General features: G+C 40.2%; 1 pseudogene; it reads left to right on the plus strand.

The window, feature by feature from the left end:
* The first annotated feature begins 4,982 nt into the window (after positions 1–4,982).
* On the plus strand, positions 4,983–7,947 carry LOC133832268 (pentatricopeptide repeat-containing protein At1g74630-like; annotated as a pseudogene).
* Positions 7,948–24,382: the final 16,435 nt, after the last annotated feature.

Genomic DNA, 24,382 nt, shown 5'->3' on the forward strand with positions numbered 1-24,382 from the left:
CACGACTGGACCGAAGTGTGGAATAGGAGAGTCAGGGGCAACTTGCTTCCCTTTGTCTTTGCGTTGGGTAGATGAGCTCGCAGATTTTTTCTTGGGAGGTGCCATCAGATTGCCTAACGAAAAAGCATCCTAGTTAGTAGGCGACCTAAGATGATCTATAACTATGCCGCAATGGTACGAAGGATGAAATGGGTTATTCTTGTTATACGAGCTAAAGTTAGCTGAAACCCATCGCGTGGTGCCACGCGATATCCAAAGCTAAGCGCCTCGGTTTCTTAACAGCCCCCTGACATTTAGGGATCCGTGTGTCAGAAATGTTGGGTCACTACTTTCCTTTGTAAAACGGTTTAGTGCAAAACTGCCTAAGGAATTGTAACCCTTAAGCTACCTGGTATTTAACCTAGAGACATTATGATTTCTATGCCCCAAACAGATATTCTCTAAACCTATTTGTCATTAGAACTACCCCAGATTAACCCATAAATTTACCCAGTTTTATGGATACTTTTTTTTTATAAAAAAATATTCTGTTTCACTTATGGAGTCTAAAGTCGAAACCTATTCCCTATTGGCATTCATAAAAATTCTAACAATACCGAACTATGAACATTGCTAAAAAGAAAAAAAAAAGTTTCTTTGGGTCATGAAGAATAAAGAAATTCATTCAAACCAAAGGATGAGATACTTACAGGAAATGTGTTCGATGATCAAAGAATGTAGATTCGGATCACGAAAATCTCGTGGAAAGCTTCTGAATGACTGGGCACGATGAATAGTTTTGGGGATTCTGGGGAAGAAGAAGGGAAGCTTGAGAGTTTAGAAATGGGAAATTTTCAAATGCAAAGGTGGTGAGGTTTGAAATCTAATCACCCTATTTATACGTAAACTACGGAAATTAATATGGGCCATCTAATTGGGGCATCTCGAGATCCAAGGGCCAAGATTTAATAGACCAGATGGCGACAAAAAGTTGACAAGACAATTATTGCAGTCCTTGAAACCCGAACAGACGCCAATTGTAGTAGACCACGTGTCCAGTACTCGAGTAGTAGGCAGACATGGTTTTATGTAGCAGAAGTCTAAAAGCCCCTACTGTGTAGGTCATAAAATGACGACATCATACATGAGTAGGAGCTTGGGGGGCAGATGTTGTACCTTATTTTTAGCAGGAGTTCATTCACTCAGCTCGGGTGCAACTGACAGATAAATACACGAAAAAATAACCAAGTAGAATATTTGCTTATTATCCATGTGGACAGCTCGGGATTCATAAATATCAGACATGGTGTTAGGCATCCTAAGTTTATCACGAACTAAGAACACAATGGATGTTAAGCATGATCTCGGAATTAGATATCTATCAAATCACGAGCTTGGAGGAGATATTCGGCTCGTGACGATTCAAATATAATGCATATTCAGGGATCCCCAGAGACTCGGGATATGTTTATATGTTTATTTATGACCAGACTGTCATATTTATTATCTGAGATAGCAGGAACATATTTATTATGTTATCAAATCATATCTCCATATAAATGTGAATTATTTTTATTGAATATGGACATTATATAAATGCATGATAAACTCATGCGGTTACCCAAACTTGTCCATGGAATTCCCCTATAAATATTGGGAATGTTGGACAGGAAAAGGGAAATTATTCTGAAATACCGAAACTCTGCCAAAATAGTGAGAGAAACAGTAATAATAGTGACTCGTGGACTAGGTGGAGTTTAACCACTGAACCACGTAAAAGTTCTATGTTCTTGAGTGAATTCTTGATATTTTCATTACGATTTACCATTAAGCACTAATCTACCCTTATTATTTCTCAATACACTGTTGGCGAAAAATCGCGTCAACAAAATATTATAAAATATCATTATAATAATAATACATAATCTTAATTTTAATTGAAAAAATTCTTATTTATGTTTAAAAGAGTTATCTGTTGACTCTCGATTTGGCCAACAACATGGAGTCAGAAATACGACAAGAAATGAGATGATAGTCAAGAATGGAGTCAAATGGTAAAGAAATGACACAAATGATTTATAGTGGTTCGGCCCCAATGAATGGTAATGACTTACGTCCACTTAGTGCTATTATTGATGTTGAATCCCAATGTCGTGATCAAAGAACTAGGGTTCTTGAGTTTCACAAGCCTTAGGAGAATTACAACTATTTGGAGGATAATCGCCCTATACGCTCTTTCTCTCAATATCCAGAAAAAAGGTTCAAAAGTCCCTTCCTTGACCCCTCTCATGCATATTTATAGGCTCAAGGGGGTTACATGGGCCAATGGGCCTTAATTACTCTTAATATCAACGTATTAAGGTAATAAAAAGGAACCAATAAATGTAATTATTACAAGATTACATATCTTTAAAGGAAAGAAAATGAATCATGCGACCAAACTGGTCGCACCTATCCAAGAGATCTGATGAAGCAAGCAGGGAGCTGGTCGATCGGCGAACAACATCTCCTCATTCTGAAGCTGCCACGTGCCAACCACGTGTGAAAAATTCTTGCCACGTCATCAGGAGCCATTTTTTGGTAAACATTTGCCCCCTAAGTTTATTTTACTGCGACCAACATAAAGTAAACTTAGGAAACTGACCCTTCGCGTACCCCACCAAATCTGCCAGAGCTGCCCATGCCTTCTCGAAAAAGGTAACCAATCATGTCCAATCAAGTCTTTTTGGTTTCCCAAAAAAATTTCTGACAGCTATTGCACTTCCCCATGCTTTGAAAAAAGTAATTCCATGATTACCTCTTTTACAGTGTCGCGATCAATATAAATAATTCCTCAAGATCACTTTTTTACTTTTTACTTATCTTCGCTTCTTCAAGAACTCTGAAGAACTCTACATTCAAAGCCCAGAAAACCCAAACAGTTCCAGCGTTTCATGAAGTTTCTGCCCAACCACTCGACTTATTATTTCAGAGACTCGCTTCATCCTTTACTCAAGTAATTTTATCAACCTCTTCAATCGTTTAAGATGCCATGCTAAACCATTTTTTACCTGTTTCATATTCTGGGTTCTTGATCATTCTCGACTGTTCTTGAAAAATAATTGCTTCGGGGTAGACGATTATACTAATCTGTGTTTGAGGGGGTAGTGAAATAATTCTTTACAGAGGTTAAAAATCGATTTAGTAGTTGAGATTATAGATTTAGTGCGTAAAATTGAAGTAAAAATTCGATTTTTAAGCTAGTTGAAAAACTGGGGTTTTCCTGCCCTTTTAGAGTCAAAAAGTTTTCCATAAAATGCTTTTCACTTCTACTTTTTAATCTGTTTTCCAAACTGTTCGCATAAAACTTAATGTTTTTGCTAGAATGCTGCTGGTCGTATAAAAGCTTACCTTTTATACACGAGCAGCGTTATTCCAACTTTTAAACATAAGTTTTTAGGCCGTAGATTTCTCATCTCCCCTTTTCTGTTTGTAGACTTTCATGCAAGATCCGTGGGGAGGTGAGGGGCCTATCGATGACGATCTACTGGCCCAACTTCTCGAGGATGAAGAACAACCATCACAGCTAATTCTGAAGATCCCTTTTTCTCCCATTGCTTCAAATAATCCATCGACCCCGCCTCAAAATATGGGTTGGTAAAGTCCAAAGCCCAAAAAAAGAAATCATCCAACCCTCCTTCAAATCAGCCTGCTCCTCGGGCTGAAATTCCTTCAACCAATGGTCGAGAAGAAAATACCCCCGAGCCAGAAATCCAAACTCAAGCCCAACTTCGTAATACCATTCAACCAGACGTTGAATGGTACCTTGCTCCTCCTAGCACGATCACTGCTAGGATGATAAATAATTTCCTCAGAAAGTATGGACTTTCCGGGGTTGCTTTATTCCTTCCTACCAAAGACCAATGGGAAAACCTGCCTGGTGGCGCCTTTAGCACCTGGTCGAGGTTCCACATTGAGGCAGGAGCAATCCTGCCTCTTCACCCTTACTTCCAGGGAGTGGCCAATTACTTCGGGGTCGCTCCTTTCCAAATAACCCCAAACGGGTATAGAATGCTTTCTGCACTCTATATTCTTTACTGCCATAAAAATGGCCTGTCCCTTCACCTCATGAGACCAACTACCTGTTCGATCTCAAATCTAACCCCAACCAGGACAGTACGGGGTTCTTTCACTTTTTCCACCAGGAATCGAGCCGCACCTTCCTGAGTGAGATTACCTACAAGTCTAACGTAGGAAAGTACCACCATGAGTACTTCTTAACCACTGACCTAGTTGCCAACAACCTAGCCTTCACCCAAGGAGGTAACTTCTTCACTTTTCTGGTCGTTTATTTCCCTTGTATTGTATCTGCACTTTCCTTAGAAAATTAGTTCTCTTCAGGTCCATAGCTACGACCAGCCCCTACTCCAGAAATGGAGCTTCGAGCAGCCCTACTGGCCAGCATGTTCGACGTAGAGAAAAGCATCAAACATCTGGTCACCGAGGCAAACTTAAGACTAGTCGGGCTTTTGGCACCTGACAAGGATGTGAGGGAGTCCACTGCGAGGAGTGCCACTAGCGAGGAGATTCTTGAGCAGCACCCAGATGTGTCGCAACCTCAAAGGAGGAGAACAACTGGCGTGACAGTTAGGGAACCCTCTAGCACCCCGCGAGCAAGCCGCGTCCCCTGCCCCTTCGAGAAAGGGAAAAAAAGAAAGTCTCTGAACCCCTCGAGCCTATCGATGAGTCTTCAGATGAGAACGATACTGATCTCTTGCTCTTAGATAGTTTGCCAATTCCCTGTCACTTGTTTGACGGGGACGGCAACTTTAAGTACACTCCCAATTTAGATTTAGACTTCTTCATGCCAGAGAGTGAGTATAACACTAGTAGAGTATATAATGTAGCGACCAATAATGATAGCTCGGGTATTTTACTTGCAATTTTCTTTGTTTCTTTTTCTGACATAGCACACTCAGATATTTGTACTATCTCACTGTTCGTGTACTTGCTTTCTTGTAGACATGGCATCCGAAGACATATTCGATATGTACAGTGCACCCGAAGCTCCTGCGAGCAAGAAGAAGGCGAGTAGACGGCATCACAGGGAAAGCAGCAAAGCGCCTCCGACCAAGAAAACCCGTACTGTGGACCCTCTAGCAGACGGAACTTCAAAAAATGTAACACACATCCTTCTCCCCTCAAGCAGCAGACTCCGCCTGCTCCAGTCGGGTCGACCCCTTCCTCACCGGCTCTAGCTGACCAGACTCAACCAGCTGCCCCTGCTTCCACAGGGGGCGACATATCGAGTTGCGCCCTAAGATTGGCCAAAGACAAGATGGCAAAGATCTTCAGGCATGAGCATTGCCGAGAAGCCATGGCTGGGACAAAGTCAATGGACATCGACCAAATCTTAACCCGCGCACTAAACGAGCTCACAAGTGTAAGTTTTCTTTTCCTGTTGAGACTTGGTCCTTTTATCTATTAGTCAATTTAACTTTTGTTCTGATCATAGGCAATGCTGACCGTTACTGCCAGCCAGCTCCGCTCGGGAGTTATCACCGAGCAATCCAAGGTGTCCGAGCAATGGCAAGCCAAGGAGCTCAAGGTCACCAAAGCAAAACATGCCGAGTAGCTTGAGGTGTCTCAGAAGACAAACGCGGCATTGCTCGAGGAGAAAAATAAGCTGGCTGAGGAGTTGAGGGAGAAGCAGGCTGCCTTGGACAAAGCTGTCGAGTCAAGGGACCAGTATAAGGAGTCTAACCGTATCAATTACCACGAGGCCAAAAAGCTCAAGGCAGACTTGATTGCGAGCAGGAAAAAGGCCGACAAGCTGGAGGCTCGGATCGACGAACTTGAGAAAGCCAATGCCAGCAACCTGGAGAGGTACAAGGGTGCCACAGCTAAGTGTTTCTATGATTTCTGGAAACACAATCAAAGGGCCATCTTTAGCTATCTTCCTGAGCGCATGAGGCATACTGAGATAGCCCGATGCGTTGCTCTTTTGGCGGAAGAGGAAAAAACGAAGATCCCAGCCTCGCCCGAAATCTCCTTGGCCACCAGCATTGAAGGTGTGGATGATGAAGCCACTGATGCAGTCGACCAGGAACACCCGCAAGACCCTCCTACTTCTTAGCTTATCTCTTTTAATTTTAGTTTCAGTATACGACCTACGGGTCGAGATGTAAAGACAATTATTTTTAATTACTGCGTAGGCAATTTTTTTCCTTTGAATGAATAATTACATCCGAGCAGTAACTGCTCGCGGTGTAAAAGAATTCTTTTTTGATATTATAATATATTCACACTTTATTATAACATTTGTTCGCATGACCGAACTTAGCATAGTACTTTGGTTTGATTTAACAAAATACAAAATTTTGAAAAATACTCTAAGTACCCTAGCATGCTTTCACTTATTTTGCTCATGTGTTTACATACCTTTCGATATGTGTTGCTTACTAGATGCCTTATATGCCCCCAAGTGATTGAGGAGCTTAAGGTCCTTGGTCACTTGCCTTGACCAAAACATGTTCGAACATTACCGCTCGGAGCAAAGAGTTTAAACGATAATATAGCAAAACAACACACGTAATGAGCAAATACTTGTAATAAATACAATAATTGGCAAGAACGACTGGTTGTGCACAGTCCCTTTTATTTCTCGTAATAAATGGAAAAAACATGTCTGTACGAGTGATCAACAAAATGATCCAATTTCAAATAGTTTCGAACTGGGTCTTTGAACTTTGCTCGGAAATAGTTCGAGGAAATGTCTGAACCAAATGTTGTAGCTTGGAGTACAATTCTTACTGCTTGTCTTAGATGTGGGGATGTGGAAGGTGGGGAGGAGTTGTTTGAATGGATGCCTATTTGAAATTGGGCTTCGTGGGATGTTATACTTGCTAAATATGTGAAAGCAGGGGAGCTTGAGCTAGCTAAAAGAATGTTTTTAAGGATGCCCATTAAGGACGGAGTTTCTTAGAGTACTATGATTTTTGGGTTTGCTCAGAATGGTTGATTTGATGGAGATTTTTTAGGGAGCTTCATCAGCTGGGATTGAAGCCAAATGAGGCTAGTTTGACTGGGGCATTTGAATGTGCTAAAATTCGTCATGGTTTTATTGAGAAGGCTGGCTTTATGTGGATAGTTTTAGTGAATAATGTGCTTCTAGTTACGTACTCCAAATGTGGGAAAGTAGGCATGGCTCAGTTAGTCTGTGAAAGAATGCCACAGAAGAAGAGTATTGTTTCTTGGACATCAATGATATCAATAATTGCAATGCATGGTTATGGTGAAGAAGCTATACAACTTTTTCATAAGATGGAAAATTATGAAGTTAGGCATGATGGGATCACCTCTATTTTAATTTTATATGCTTGTATTCATGGTTGTTAAGAAGGATATAGATATTTCACAAAGATGAGAGATATGGGCATAGAACCTACTATTGAACATTACAGTTGTATGGTTGATCTTTATGGTTGAGAAAGTAAACTGGAGAAGGCCTACGAGTTTTCTTGCAGCATTTATGGTCACGTTGAGCTAGCAGAACAAGTAAAGAAAAGACTTTCGAGACTTGATCCCAACAACTCTGGTGACCATGTTCTTTTGTCAAACATAAATGGAAAGATGTTGCTTCAGTAAGAAGATCAATGTGTAGGCAGAGAATAAAAAAAACTTCTGGACAGAGCATGATTGAAGTTGATAAGCTAGTTTACATTTTTGTGGTGGGTCAGAAACAAAATTAGATTGTGAAAGAGGCTAATGAGAAGCTGGGGGAAATAATGTTGAGGCATAGAGTTGAAGGTGGATACGTTCTTGAAGTTAGGACTGTTTTATTACATGATATAGAAGAAGAGGAAATGGAAGATTCAGTGAGCAGGCATAGTAAGAAACTTGTTGTAGCTTTTGGGATGGCTACAAGGAAAGGTAATGAGAATTATGAAGAACTTGCGGGTTTTTAAAGACTGTCATATAGTGATATGAGCTACAGGTAAACTATTTGAAATTGGAGAGTTCTTAGACTCGAAGAACAATATTTTGATTAAAGAGAACGGTTTAAACTGCCAAGAAAATGGTGAGCTTGAAAAAACGACAACAGCTTCCTGAAAACATCATGAAAGTCTACGTCGTTTGCGGGAAAGGACATAAACTTCAAAAACCTTATGGTCGTGAGTAAGGGTGTTCTTGGTGCGGGTGGTGCGGTTTTTCTCTAATTTTTTAGACCGCACCGTATATGCGATTTGAGCAATTTTCCAAACCGCAACCCGCACTACATAGACCTCAAACTGCATAAATCGCACTGCAAATAAGTGGTGCGGTGTGGATGGTTTATACCTATCGCCAAATATTTTTAACAATTAAATATTATAATTAATAAATATTCATAATAAATCTCATAACTATAGAGTGTTTAACAAAATAATTAAATGAACAACAAACTAATAAATTTTAGCAAAACAATAAAAATATAACAAACTAATAACAAAGAAAAAATGTAATATAGAAGTAAAGATTTTAATTAATGAGAAATATCTTTAGATTGAAGTAGAATATGTGTTAACATCCTATAAAATATTATATATTTTTTCTAGATATTGTATATATTTTACTATGTATTAATTTAAAATGTGATAAAAATAAAAAAATATAAAACAGTTAATATAGGAGCTACACCCCGATTTCGAGAATGGAAATCTTGATCTCAAAACTCAAGGTCGTAAGGTGTTAGCTCGAAACAAGCATAGTCGTCATGTGATCAGTAAGTCAGAAATGGTCTCATTGAGTAGTATATGTGACAACGTCGGGATAGGTGAGCTTGGAAACAATGTAGTCTCGGAGGTGTTCCGAGGTTATAAGTTAGGCTCAAAACTCACAATGGCAATGGTTCAACACTTGTATAAATTTATTGATTCATTTCCTGCCCTCGAACAAGACGATTTGAGCTCGAGTATTGTGAGCTCGAAGAGGATGGTCTCGTCAACATTATTTGTCGACAACGGAGGCGAACCAAGGTGATGAGCTCGCGATGGGTTAATGGTTTGAAAGGCGTGTGGGTCAAATGCCTAAGCTCGTAAGCTATGTGTGAACATGTTTATTGTTGTAAAATCCATATGTTTAAGGGATCTGATGTAATCTGTTATTAAATCCCAAATATCATGGGATATTACCGCATACGTAGTAACTAATGCTTTTAATGACATTTATTTTAATTGATTTGTATTATATCAACTCGAATTCTGTGGGAAGATATTTAGAAAACCACTCATTTGTATGGTCTGAGAAACTGAGACTGGAAAAACTTCGTATAATTGCTTCCAGAAAGCTTTATGAGAATCCCAAAGAGCTAATAACACAGACTCGTGGATTAGGCAAATTTTAACTGCTGAACCACGTAAAAAACTGTGTCTATTCATATTGTTTCCTCTGGTATTTTTTCGTTTAATTGCCCTTCTTTTCTAAGTTGACGAAAAACGATGTCAACAGTTTGGTGCTTTCATTGAGAGCTATTAAACAAGACGTGAGCTTGTTTAATCAGAATGTCTCCTGAATCATCAATGGCCACTGCAAGTAACCCCAGTACGGGTGAGCGCCCAATGCCCAATATACCTGAGGAGTAGATTCCTCATGTCGAGGATTACCCACGACGGCCTGGGAAGCAGCCCATAGTGGATCCAGATCCTGAAGAAATAAGCGATTCGTCCAACTCTCGAGGGCCGCCTACCCCTAGGGCAGACGAGGGTATGTATTACAATCCTAAAAGATATGTTCCAATTGTGGAACTTGAAAATTGCCAACTGTGCAAACAGCTGGCAGAGGCCACAAAACGCAATGAAGAATTAGCCAGACAAGCTGCTAATGCCCAGGTTCCTCCTCAGAGGCCTAGGGGACGTCCTCGTGGGAGCACAGCCGCCAGGAGGGCGGAGCAAGTGCCACCGCCAGCATCCCAGCCAATTCAGCCAAGGCCCCGGAGGAATAACCGGGCTGAGGGTATTGCCAACTTGACTGCAGAAGTGCCAACAGGCATGGGAAATAACCGAGCCCCCTCGGCGACTCGGAACCCAAATCCTAATGCTACGAAAAACAACCCGGAGCCCGACCGAGCAAACTCTGGACCATCTAGGCCCGGTAATGGGAGACAGCCACCATCACTCATAAGACACCCACCATCACCAATAAGGCACCCCTTGCCAATCTGAGAGGTTCCACGACCTTTACATCAGGATGGAAATCAACGGGCTAGGCATGGACAGGAATCTACTCGAGAACACAGGGCTCCTCAGCCTTCGAGAAGCCAAATGTCAAGATCACAAACTGCTGGGACGAGGAGGCCAGCAGTAGACTCACCTCATAATCACAAAACTACGAGTTATGTAAGTGAAAGCTCAGATTACACTCGGTCCGTGAGCATTTACAACACGGAACCGATACATGCAAGGAATTGAGGGAATCACCCTGACCTGGGAGAACACCTAAACCATAATCGGGGTCGAGATAATCCCCTAAACCCTGATCTGTGAGACCATCTGAATGGCTGCAAACAGTCAGCATATAACCCTGCACCGAGACACGGAGCTTGAGTTTTTATTAATGATAACCAGCCCCCTCAGGTCCAGGTTCGACCTCGAGTGGATTTAGTCCAGGAAAGGATTGACCAATTAGAAAGAGTATTCAGGCTCCTGCAGAACAAGCGTAATAGGGACAAGGCGGAAGAGTCTAATGAAGAGCTCGAGCCTTTTGCCCTGCATATCTCTAGCACTCCATTCCCTCAGGGGTTCAGGATACCTCATGCCCCGCCATTTGACAGAAACTCAGACCCGTATAGTTATCTGAGTACATTCAACACCATCATGCGAGCCAACAATGTTGGGTACGAACTCAGATGTATGTTGTTCCCTGCCACACTTACAAGACCAGCAAAAAACTGGTTTGAGAAGTATAAAAGACATTCGATCTCATCTTAGGATTAGTTATCTAGAGACTTTAAGAAGCAATTTAAGGCTATGATTGGCATCAAGCCCGAGGCCTCAACCTTAACAAATTTCCGACAACAACAAAATGAGTCATTAAAGAATTACCTCACGAGGTTTAATCTAGAAGTGACCCGAGCTTGAGATGTCGATGATAGCGGTCACCTGATGGCTGTTAGAGCAGGTATCCTGCCAGGAAGTCCTTTTTGGGAAGACTTACAAAGGAAACCTATCAGGTCGCTAACCGAGTTCAATTGGAGGGCCCAGAGGTTTGTCAATGTAGAAGAGGCAAGGTCAGCACTGAAAATGACCTCTCAACACATAACTACAACAACAAACATAAACTCTGCTTCAACCTCAGTAGCCCCATCAACTTCGAAACCCTCTAGGGACAACCCTTCTAAAAGGAAGAAGAGCGAAGGGAATAACCCCGAGACTAATGGAGGGAAGAAGAAGAAAGGGGACAAATATTTCTCCATATACAAAGTATATACCGAACTCAACGAGTCTCGGGAGAATATTTACCTGGCTAATGAGAACAAGGTCTTGTTCAAATGACTGGACCCCATGAGGACCAAACGGCAAAAAGGGATCCAAATAAATATTGTAGATTCCATAGAGATATCAGACACACAACCGATGAATGTCGACAACTGAAAGATGATATCAAAGGCTTGATCTCGAGGGGATATTTCGGATAGTACGTAAGGAACCGAAATACCAATCAAGCCTCGACAAGCCAAAGGGCAACAACTCAACAACTTGCCCAAAATAATAACTCTTGAGCTCAAGAGGACGAGCAACCCCCTCCGATTGATGGAGAAGATGTAATAACCATCTGGGGGGAGCTCATATCACAGGATCGGGCAAGAACACCCAAAAGAGATACGTGAATGAGCTTAAGACTGGAGATGGTTCTCCCTATGGATCCGAGCCACAAGCTCCGAAACAGCAAAGGGTTGAGACTTAACCCATAACGTTTACTGAAGAGGACGCGTCACACATCCAATTTCCCCATAATGACCGTTGGTCATAACACTCCAACTCGCAAACAAGAGGGTACGCCGAGTCCTGATTGATAACGGGAGCTCGATGAATATCCTCTATAAAGCCACACTAGAACAGATGAGACTCGCGCTTCAAGATCTAAAAGCATGTGCAACCACACTGTACGGTTTTTCAGGAGAAGGGATTGCCTGTATGAGATCCATTGAACTCCCCGTGACCTTGGGAGACTATCCAGTCTCGGTAACCAAGATGATGGAGTTTATCGTGGTGGACCTCCCATCGGCCTACAACGTACTGCTCGGGAGACCCGCCCTAGTTGGGTTGGGGGCAGTATCGTCTGTTAGGAATTTGGTCATCAAGTTCCCGACTTCTAGTGGCATCGGGACGTTGAAGGGGGACCAACTTGCAGGAAGAGAATGCTATAGCATCTCCATTAGGGGAAAGAAGCAAACAAGTGCACATGCACTTGTAATTATTCAGAACAAGGATGGGACGGTCTTCGAGATAGATGAAGAGATCGACCCTAGGATAGAAGAAAGGGCTGACCTCGAACCTCTAGAAGAGCTTGAGGAGTTCAAGCTCAAAGAAAAAGATCCCACAAGGATGGTGAAGGTGGGTAAGAATCTTTCAAAAGTAGTGAAATAACAATTAATGTGCTTCTTAAAAGAAAATCAGGATGTGTTCGCATGGTCACACTCGGACATTGTGGGAATCAGTCCGAATGTCATGAGCCATACGCTTAACATTGACAAAAGCTTCCCCCTGAAGCAACAAAAGCGAAGACTCCTGGACAATGATAGAAAGAAGGCCCTCAAGGAAGAATTCAATAGGTTGGAGGCAAATCAATTCATACGAGATGCCTTCTATCTCGGTTGGATTGCCAATCCCGTGTTGGTTCCAAAACCCAACGGCAAATGGCGAACCTATATCGACTACTCAGACCTTAACAAAGCATGGCCTAAAGATTATTTCCCCTACCTCGGGTATATCAGCTCGTAGATGCCACTGCAGGTCATGGCATCATGTCGTTCATGGATGCTTATTCTAGATATAACCCGATTTCCATGCATGCACTGGACCAAGAGCATACGAGATTTGTAACTGATAAAGGGTTGTACTACTATAATGTCATGCCTTTCGGACTCAAAAACGCTGGAGCCATATACCAAAGGCTTGTAAACAGAATGTTCTCCGAGCAGATAGGGAATAACATGGAAGTGTATGTTGACGACATGTTGGTCAAGTCCAAAATAACAGTAACCATGTGGATGATCTCGCCGAATGCTTTACTGTACTACGGAAATATAACATGAAACTTAACCTACAAAAGTGATCTTTCGGAGTGTCTTCGGGAAAGTTTCTGGGATTTATAGTGAATGCACGAGGAATAGAGGTTAATCCACACAAGATCAAAGCATTGATTGATATGCCCTCACCTCGAAAGCATAAGGATGTCTAGATTTTAACTAGACGGATGGCAGCACTAAGTAGGTTTATTTCAAAATCTACACACTATTGTCTTCCTTTTTTCAACCTTTTAAGAGGGGGCAAAAAGTTTGAGTTGTCAGAGGAATGCAAGCTTGCATTCCAGAACTTAAAGAAACATCTCGGCGAACCACCAATCTTGTCGAAGCCTGTCATGGGAGAAGTCTTATACTTGTACCTCGCTACAACCGAGCACGCCATTAGTGTCGTGCTCGTCCGAGAAGACAAGAAGTTACAAAAACCAGTGTACTATGTCAGCAAAAGGTTACTGGGGGCAGAATCGAGATACCCTTTAATGGAAAAACTCGCTCTCAGCCTAATCCACTCATCTCGAAAGCTCCGACCTTATTTCCAAGCACACCATATTCATGTGTTAACTAACAAACAACTACGACAAGTTCTATCTAAACCAGAAGCTTCTGGAAGATTATTAAAGTGGGTTGCCGAGCTTGGCCAGTTTGAGATTACATACCATCTGAGAACAACCATCAAGGGATAGGCCCTGGCATATTTTATTTGTCGAGTGTACTACAGTATCTAACAATGAAATTGTAACCCCAGTCCGCGAGCTGTGGAAACTTTACGTTGACGGGTCCTCCAACGAAAATGGATCGGGGGCAAGCATTATACTGATCACCCTAGTAGGAAATCGATTTCACTCAGCTTTAAGGTTTAACTTCGAGGCATCGAATAACAAGGCCTAATACGAAGCATTGCTAGCAGGACTTCGAATAGCCAAGGAGCTCAAAGCTAAGGCTATACACTGCTATAGTGACTCACAGCTGGTGGTCCACCAAGTTTTGGGGGAATATCAGGCTCAAGGAATAACAATGGTCGTGTACCTAGACAAAGCAAAAACCGCGCTCGGACAGTTCGAATTCTATGCTATAGAGCAGGTTCGCTAAGAACAAAATTCGAATGCAGAAACATTGGCCAGGCTCGCTACGACTAGCGAGGCCGATACACTGAGCGTGGTCCCAGTAGAGTTTCTATTGACCCCGAGTATCAGCAAGCCTGACGAAGAAGGCGTGTGCATGATCGACTCTCAACCTACCTAGATGACCCCAATAGTCGATTACCTCGAAACCAAAATTCTCCCAGCATAATGGAACGAGGCTCAGAAACTGATGTATCAGATCCCGAGAAACACTATTGTGGAAGGAAGGTTGTATCGAAGAGGGTATTCAATGCCATTACTCCGATGTGTAACTCCACCCAAGGCAAAGAAAATTATAGAAGAAATTCATGAAGGATTTTGTGGATATCACATTGGGGGGCATAGTCTATCCAAAAAGTAATAAGGCAGGAGTATTTCTAGCCCATAGTCAAGGCAAACGCATTTGAATATGTCAAAATATGTGATAAGTGCTAGCGATTTGCTTCAATTCCACAAGCTCCACCTACTGAGCTTACCATGCTGACCTCCCCTTAGCCTTTGCGGTGTGGGGAATCGAGCTAATAGGCTCACTACAAACAGGCAAAGGTGGAGTAAAGTATGTTGTGGTCGTGGTTGATTATTTCACAAAATGGACCGAGGCTGAACCCCTGGCTACTATTACGTCAAAAAAAGTTTTAGACTTTGTCGTAAAGAATATCGTTTGTCGATATGGGATGCCTAGAAAGATAATGTCGGACAATGGTATGCAGTTTGACAGTGGCCTGTTTACCAATTTCTATGAGAAAAATGAGATTATAAAAAGCTTCTCCTCCATCGCCCATCCCCAATCAAATGGCCAGGTCAAAGTAGTCAACAAAACCCTAAAAGGCTCCATAAAGAAAAGCTTAGAAGAGACTAAGGGAAGGTGGCCTGAGGAGTTACCTCAAGTTTTGTGGGCTTATCGAACCACAGCTCAAACTTCAACAACACATACTCCTTTCTCCCTATCATATGGTTGCGAAGCCATTGATGGACCCAAAACAGGTATGTTTTAAATATTTATAACTCGCAAGCGCACGAATCGTATATGAAATATAGTGTTCGTGTAAGCACGAGATCGAACCCAAATGAGTTGTCTAAAATAAAAAATAAAACTATTTTAAATCAAAAGTAATAAATTCTAACCTAGCTCCAAAGATTGAAGAGATTTTTGAATAATGAAAATAAAAATAAAAGACAATAATATAGAAATTAAAGACAATATATATTACTAAATTAATAATTGTAAACAAGATGGTAAAATAAGATTATTAAGATAATAGAATCCATAAAATATAAGTTCAATAATATTTAAAAGTACATTGATTCCCAAGTTTTAGTAGTAGTAGAAATTAATCAAACCATCACTTATTCAAATTAGATATTCTATTTAAGCAAAAGTTGCTTCTAAAAAGACAAGATTTTTCTTCACTTTTCAAAATTATAATTTCAAAGCATTTAGTGTAAATCAATCTAATGAAATAACAAATAAATCAATGAACATTATTTATAAGGCAGAACATAATATTTTTGTTCTAAGCATGGATGTGTATAATTTAATGACACATCTTACACAAATAATATTATGTTTTTGCACTAATGAAGAACAAAGTGTAAATATGTGCTAACAATCCAAAATACATGATATTTAAGATGAAAGAAGATATTTGAAGAAGAAAATTCCATAAACTTTGTTGCACAAAATGGGAAATCAACAAACAAAATAAATACTATCTAGTTACATATTGTTTCATCATCACATTAATAATCTTAAAAAGATTAGAAACTCATAACTAGAATAAAAATTACAAACATAAATAGAAAAATTTGGAGGATGAACCCCCAAAATTTTCCTCTAAAAATACATAGAAAATAACTAAAAAGAAGAAGAAGATGAAGAGAATAGAGAGGTTTTGAAATGTGTAGAAGTTTGGTATGGTAACCTTCTCAAAAATTGACACCCTCAATGGTCTTCAAAACTCCATATTTATAGCCAAAATGAGGTATTAAAATAATCTATTTAAATTAATTAATTTCATTAAATTAATTATAATATGGAAAATAGGAGTAAATTATAGAGTGTAATAATTATGTTTTTGGGTAAAATGTATAGAAAAATTTGGGTAAAAAATGGTATTTTTAAACAAAGGGGACAAAAATACTTTTGTTGGGCTCAAAATGCACAAAAGTGGCAGGGCTTTTGGTGTGGCAAGCGGCTGAATGGAGGCAGCAGCTGGGAGAGTGAGGCGGCTTGAAGGTGGCGTTGGAGCAACTGACTTTGTGCTAACTTTGGTGCATCAACTGAAGGAAGAATTGAGAGGCACGGCTGGGTGAAGGCAAGCTGCTGGAGAGAAGCTGAAGGAGGCAGGTGTGGGATGACTTGGGGAGCTTCGGTCTGGGCCAAGGAGATGGGCTTTGGGCTGGCTGGATTTTATTTCAAAAATACAACTTTTCTTCCTTCTTTTCCTTACTTTTCAAAGCCCAAAATTGCAATAAATTCCCTACAAAATAAACATAAACTAAATCATGATAACATATTTTCAACTATAAAATAAATCAATTTAATTTTTTGAAAATAGTAATTATAACTTAATTTATATTTAACATTTAATTTCAATAATACAACACATTTTTGCCTCAAATTAAACAACAATAATTCAAATAATTAACTACAACATTTTACAACAAAATAACCATACAAACACACAAAAATCTATAAAATTAAAATAAACCTAATGAATTCAAAATTACTTAAAAACATAATAAATCAATTAAAAACTTAAGAATTAAGCAACAATTAGTACATAAAAAGTGATGAAATAACTCTATTTTGTAGAGTTATCAGCCATGTTGCTGATTGAAGTCGAAATACTTACAATACGGAGCCATCCATACGATCAGGCCTCAAACCAATATCAACTCGAAGAAACTCTAGACCTTATTGAAGAAAGATGAGATGAAGCACTATTGAAAAATGCTGCATACCAGCAATGAGCTACCAGATATTTCAACAAGAAGGTTCGAGATAGGAAGTTCGGATTGGGAGACCTGGTCCTACGACGTGTGTTTCTGGCTACACGAGACCCATCTGTTGGAGTACTCGGACCTAACTGGAAAGGACCTTACCAGATCGATTCTATCATCCGGCCGAGGGTATATAAATTGGTGAGGCTAAACAGAGAGTTGGTGCCGTGAGCTTGGAATGGTGAACATCTACGACCTTATTATCAATCATGTAGGAAATATTTTTTCGTTGTAACCAAGCGGGTTTATTTTTCAAGCATTTGTTAATAAAAATATTGAATTTTGCTCCAAATTTGTTTTCTTTATTAATTGTTGTATTTTTTGCAAACTCCCTTAATTTAATAACCTATGGTCACACTCATAGGATATTAATGGGGCATCAGTGGTATACAATCATACCATAAGTTTGAAAAAATAAATAACATAGAATAAAATGTCTGGATCGTTAACCCGACACAAAAATGTTAAGTATACACGCGAGTTAAGATGGTTTGGACCTAACCAGATTATAAAAGAAATTATAAATGGATGGATTACAAACCAGACACAAGCTAAATAAGTTTGTAACAAACTAGCTAAAACTAATCGATGGAAAGTTGGAATGTAAATAAACCTCCTTCGAGTTAAGTCGAGTCCGAGGCTGGAATATTTTGCAAAAATATAGTTTCGACCTCACAACCTTGGGGAGCTACTCGAGGAAGAGGAAAAGTGACTAGAAAAGCAAGATATAACTAAACTACTAATCTTACATGCCATATAAGTACTTTCGAGTGCATGGTGAAAGTAAGGTCCGACCTTGATAAATAATGAGGTTAGACAATGATATATCGAGTAAACTATGCATGAATGCATTGAAACTCGAGCTTAAATCCAACAAGTGTGTTTGTACAAATAAACAAACATAAAATCGAACCTTTAATATAAGATGCTTGAAATATTTCGATCCATAAATGTAAAGCAAAAATATTAAAGTAAAAGCTTAATGTAAAATCAAATGTATAAAGGTTTTTGAGCAAGAAAATCATATATATAAAATATTAAAATCACTATTTGAACAAACATAAAATAGCCCTAAATCAAGCTATAAATTGTCTTTGCCCCAAGGGCTTAAATAAAAAAGGTATTACAAAAAAACTTAATGGGATGCAGCCCATGACCTAGCTTTTATGAAGCAGGTGCATCCTGTTGGGGTTTTATGCCCTAATTAAAACCCAAATTCTTTGTAATCTCATTTTATTATCAATAAAAGAATAGAAATCATTTTTTGACTTGGTCAATCACTTTGCTCACATGTTTTATTTTCATGATTATTTGTTTAATATAAACTTCTATTAAATCCCGAGCATATAGCTAATCTTATTTATAGTGACGTAATCACAGTGGAATATAAATATGATTATATGTTCAAAATAAGTTAGTCCTAAGATTAGTCAGTGCACAAGATTTACACTGACTTGCCAATCTATGATATGATCTACTTACACATTATAGTGTTATGTTCTTTCCAGAACATTAGCAAAGTAGATAAGATCGGATGTATTTGTTACATCGGACGGACCGATATTGACAATTGATAAGATAAGTAAACATACTGTTATTATCTATTCTAGTCATATCATATAGTTGACCATAGGTCAATTCAATCTCAATTCTGAGTGGTTAGTATTCTAACTGATTGTATTATTTGAGTTCTTTGACTTGTTCGTTACCAGCTTACCCTACGGACTAGCCCATACTTACATCTTGGGAACTTGGTAGTATAATTGAGTGGGAGTGTTAATCATAGATATGAACATCTATAGCTTCTGATGAAGAAGTGAAATGATGGTTTCCTTTTAGTTTGGTTCAAGGTGTTAAATGATAGAGATCTCATTTCAGTAATTAAATTAGTTTACTAAAATATCATTTACAAGGAACTAAGTGTTTTAAGGATAAAATACAATAAGGGGTAAAACGGTATTTTAGTCCTATCTCATTGTAGATCATCTATAGAGGATTGAGTGACAATTATGGTTATAACAATGGATAATTAATAACGTATCTATATTTGTTATAGAGCGTTCTATGAATTCAAGAGTGCAATTCCGAGTCTATAGTGGAGTCACGAGGAATTAATAAGTTAGTAAATTTATTTGTTAGATTTATGATAACTTATTGGAGCTTGATTTGATATGCCCATGGTCCCCATTGTACCTTGGATAAAATCATTTAGATAGTCTCAATTAATTGATTTAATCATCAATTAGAATTATCAAAGTTGACCAGGTCAATTTTGGATAGTTTCATAGAGTTGTGTAATTTTGAAAAGAAAAGAGAAATTATGGCAGATTTATTAATTAAGATAAATTGTTATCTAAATTAATAAATAAGTTTAAATCAAGGTTCAAATTATAAATAATTAATTTGATAAAGGATTTAAATAATTATTTAATTAATTAAATCAATAGAAAATAATACAGACCTTGATTTTAAGTCCAATGGGCTTATAATCAAATGAGAAATTTCACGGGCCTATAGCCCATGATAATTTCGACCTAGGGCTTCAAAATAGCTATTATTTTATTGATTTTTTAATTAAATTAAATGGCCTAATTGAGTCTATAAAAGGAGTGCTTAGAGAGAAGTCAAAACATAAGTTTGATAAGTCACAAGTCAGATTTTCTGATAGTTTTAGATTCTTACTAAACACAAGTCATTTTCTAAGCCTCTTTGTTATTTTCTCTTCTTCTCTCTATATCTATCTCATGTGTTGAGAATTTCCCACACTAGTCTAGGTGGTTCTAAGGATACATTGGAAGATTGTGAAGAAAATAGAAGATCGGTTTAGTTTCTTGATAATACTCTGCGACAGAGAGGATAAAAGAGTTAGAGAAACTGAAGGAATGACTCTTTAATTCCACTGCGTATACTGTAAGTATTCTATTCTTTGTTTCTCTTTGAATTCAATTTTAGAAACATGTTTTTAGGCTATCTCAGATTAATTTGTTTAATATTAGATATACATGAAAATAAATAAAGATCATGTATAAGCTAATCCAACACATCCTCCTTAGCAGCATCAGGCTTCTCCACCGTCTTTTTGGCCTCCTCCTCATCCAGCTAAGCCTACCACCTCTCAAGGAACTCATCTTTGAGAGTGTCCAGAAAGTTAGTATCAAGATCATCATTGTTGGCCCAGATACTGTACATGGCCATATCAACAGCATGATCTTTCTTCCGCTTAAACTCCTCAAGAAGGCAAGTATTCTCACCCTCGATTATATCAAAGGTGGCCTTCTCCTCCTCCTTGAGCTTGGCATTCAGCTTTTCAAGCTCCTTGATTCTAGACTCCTTCTCCCTGATTTCAGAATCCTTAGCCTCCAGCTTTGACTTGAGCTCATACTTCGTGGCCTTAAGCTCGTCTGCGAGCTTTATATGGAGGGTCTTCGCCTCCTGAACATAGGACAAGCTCGAGTGGACTTCGTTGTTCAGTTTGTAGTTAAGCTGAGCAAACGCGGCAAAGGCTTGTACACAAACAAAAATGGGTTAGAACACATACAGAATAAATCCGAACGGGCAACATGACAGAGTAAAAAGAATTACCGAGGCGAGGAGCTCACTGCCCTTGTCATAAAGGGTGTTGTTGTCTTGGCAAGAGGTGAGGAATTGCCATTGAGGGGTGCCAAGGTTGCTGAAACTTTGGCCAACTCAGGACAGTACATCCAAGCCCAGACTGGCTCCGTGTGTCCCTGCGGCGTTGTCAATCACATACTTAGGGGAATGGGTCGAAATCGACAACAAACGTTCCTGATTGGGAACCAGCTTCTTTGGAGCCGAAGCAATCTGTTGAGAAGTTCAAATGGCAGGAGGAGGCGGGGGGACCAAGACCTCGGTGGATACTCTAACCTCGGGGTTTGGATTAGCAGGTAGGCTTGAGCCATGGGCGCTCGAGGCAGGAGGTGTTGCCTCAGATGTCTTCAAGATTTTAGAAGGGCGCCTCGCTCTCTGCTACGCCCTTGGACGCTTGCTCTGCTTAGCTCCCGAGCGGCAACTGAGCACGTTATCAAGATCAGAATTCATGTTGCCTACACATGCACAATTTACAAATTAGTGAACGAGCTTAAACTACAAAAAAAAGGCTAAAGTAAAAAGAAACCTGACTGGAACCCTCCCTCGAGCTTTGTGCTCGGCGACCAAGTAATCCCCCTATCTTCAGAGGAGGCTGGGGGAGTCCCTTCCCTATACGTAGGTGACAGCCTCGAAAGGTCTCTATAGTCGTTGGTCCCATATTGAACAACGACCCCTTCCTAAACTTCGTTTATACTATACATAGTTTGGAATCTACCTAACCAACTATCGAACCTATGTACCCCAAGACCAAACATGAAAGTTATCTCTAGATACTGGTAATAGGATCAGAGTGACGGGCTTGTGCTTAATCATAGAAGGAGACCACATGGCCGAGCTAAGTATTATTTTACCTCCTCCACTCGAGCTTGAGGCCTCGTCTTGGGCTTCGTTTCTCGATGTGGGTTTGTCTTGACGATGAGCCACCGAGGGACGGGTCTGTGAGTTTGGCGACCTCCATCTCGGGGGGAGCCCCTCAGTGGGAAGTGGCACATGCTCCCACTTAAGGTACTTTCGATAGGCAATGTCATCTATCGACTGATCTTGCTCCAAGAGGCCACAAGCTAGGAGCTGTTCTTCGTGGAGAAGATAAGATAAAGAGCACCGACCATATGGCAGTTGGAGCAGGGCCTTCTTATGCTGAAGAAATGGATGTGTTATTATTCCGAGCGTAACCAATCGAACGAACAAGAAAGAATACTTACGGATTCGTTGGAATGAAGAAAATCTGGAAGGAGCGAGGCCATTCATCCAAAAGACGGCCAACTTGAAGTTTGGAGGATGGTTTGGCATATCCTCAAAAATCTTCTTCTCCTTCGGATAACTCGACAAGTAATAGAAGCCATCCCCTCCCCAAGCTCGGGAGGGTTTGCTTTTCAAATAAAAGAGATAGAGAATCACTTTTGGTGAGGGTCCTTCCCACTTCAGCTCATGATATAACGACCGGAGGGCAGAGAGAACCCTATAGGAGTTGGAATGGGACGAGCCCAAAAAAATCCAGAAAATCCTTAAAAGAGGATTTCAGGGGAAGTAGGGCCCTTGCCTTCATATGCTCGCGACTCCAGGCTGCAAGCTTGATCTTACTGTCGGGATTGCCATCACCTGGGGCATAGCAGCTTCGCTCGTTTGGGGTCGCAGGCAGACACATCAGTGCGTCGGAGAGTTTTAGGTCGTGGCGAGCTAAGATCTCAAAAATTTGGCCCGTCGAAGTGACCAAGCTCCAATAATGCTCGGCCTCGAAGAATTCCTCCTTGGGGGTAGGAATGGACGCAACTTGCGAGGTGAAAGGGCGGTTTGAAGAGTCCTCCATCAGCGAGAAGGCAAGAACACCAGGCTCGTAAGCAACGGTGACTTTGAGTTGAGGATCAAGTGGGATAGCCCGATCTCAGGGTCTGGATCTGGATAGATCGCGACCCGAAGTCTCTTCCATTTTCTTTCCTTGACCTCGTCAATCTGACGTCAGAAATAGTCTCGGATGTCCTCTTGTTCGCAGCTCACATTGTGCTCGCATATCAGTCGGTGGTTCCGAGTGAAGGGAGACTCTGGACTGGGAGTTGATGAAGAGTAAGGAATTGCGAGCACTGACCCCCACCGATTCTCAGATTTCTGCGATATCTAGCAAGAACGAAAAGGGTGAGGGACAGACATACAAGAAATCAGAATACAATTTTAGTGATTCGAGCTCGAAAGCCCGAGATCACGGAGTAAGCTCAATCGAGACCGAGGTCTCGAAAGGACAAATCGAATTCGAAGTGGAACCTCGAACTATTGTAAAGTTCGGGCTTCGAGCGTGTACTTAACGCGAGAGTGGGAAAGTGTGGATTCATTTTAAGAATCCCGGATTTTCAGGGGTGATAATTTTGGGATTGGTGCAATTAAAATCCCTAATTTAGAACCCCATTTCTTGGCTTACACGATACACTGCCCATAACCTAAAAAAAAACCAATGTTTGCATTTTTTACACTACATCTGGGTTTCAGAACTATGTTGTCAAAGACTATGAATTGAAAGTTTGTGCTAAACAACATTGCTAAAACCTACCAACTACATCATACATTCATACGGGAATGGAAAATATAGAAATGCATGAAGACATGAAAACATAAGAGTTAAGAACAAGAAACTTACACACTGAAGCTTGTGGATATAGTGAAATTGACGACTATAGGAGTGGCTGCAAGAAAGATCTCACAGAGTCGAAAATGCCAAGGGTGTTTTGTTTCTTTGGTTTGGAGAACATGCAAAGAAGAAAAGAAAGTTTTTTCGGCTCTGGATTTTTCTTTCTCTGAAAACTGAAACGTAAAAGTAAAAAGGAAGAAGACGAAGTGGGTGTATTTATAAACCCTAGAGGATATCAAGGGTCAGACTGATCTGGCCCTTTGGCTTGATTTAGAATTCGATCTAACAAATGGGGTACGAATATAATGTTGGCGGCAAAAAAGGAGATACGAAAAGACGTGGGCAGATGTAAAAGGTACTCAAGTACTCTGATTGCGCAATCCTTGGCTGACATGTGTCCACACTCGAGTGTAGTAGGTGGCCCGACTTTCGAATGTAGCAGTTCAAAAGTTTCTTTATCATAGGATTCAAATTGATACTTTTGACGGGGAAAAATGTTACACCCCGATTTCGAGAATGGAAATCTTGATCTCGAAACTCAGGGTTGTAAGGTGTTAGCTCAAAACAAGCATAGTCGTCATGTGATCAACAAGTCAAAAACGGTCTCGTTGAGCAGTAAATGCGACAATGTCGGGTGAGGTGACCTTGGAAACTATGTAGTCTCGGAGGTGTTCCGAGGTTATAAGTTAGGCTCGAAACTCACAATGGCAATGGTTTAACACTTGTATAAATTTCTTGATTCATTTCCTGCCCTTAGACAAGACGATTTGAGCTCGAGTATTGTGAGTTCGA

This window comes from Humulus lupulus, chromosome 4 (genome assembly GCF_963169125.1).
Source record: "Humulus lupulus chromosome 4, drHumLupu1.1, whole genome shotgun sequence".
In the NCBI taxonomy this organism is placed as follows: Eukaryota; Viridiplantae; Streptophyta; class Magnoliopsida; order Rosales; family Cannabaceae; genus Humulus; species Humulus lupulus.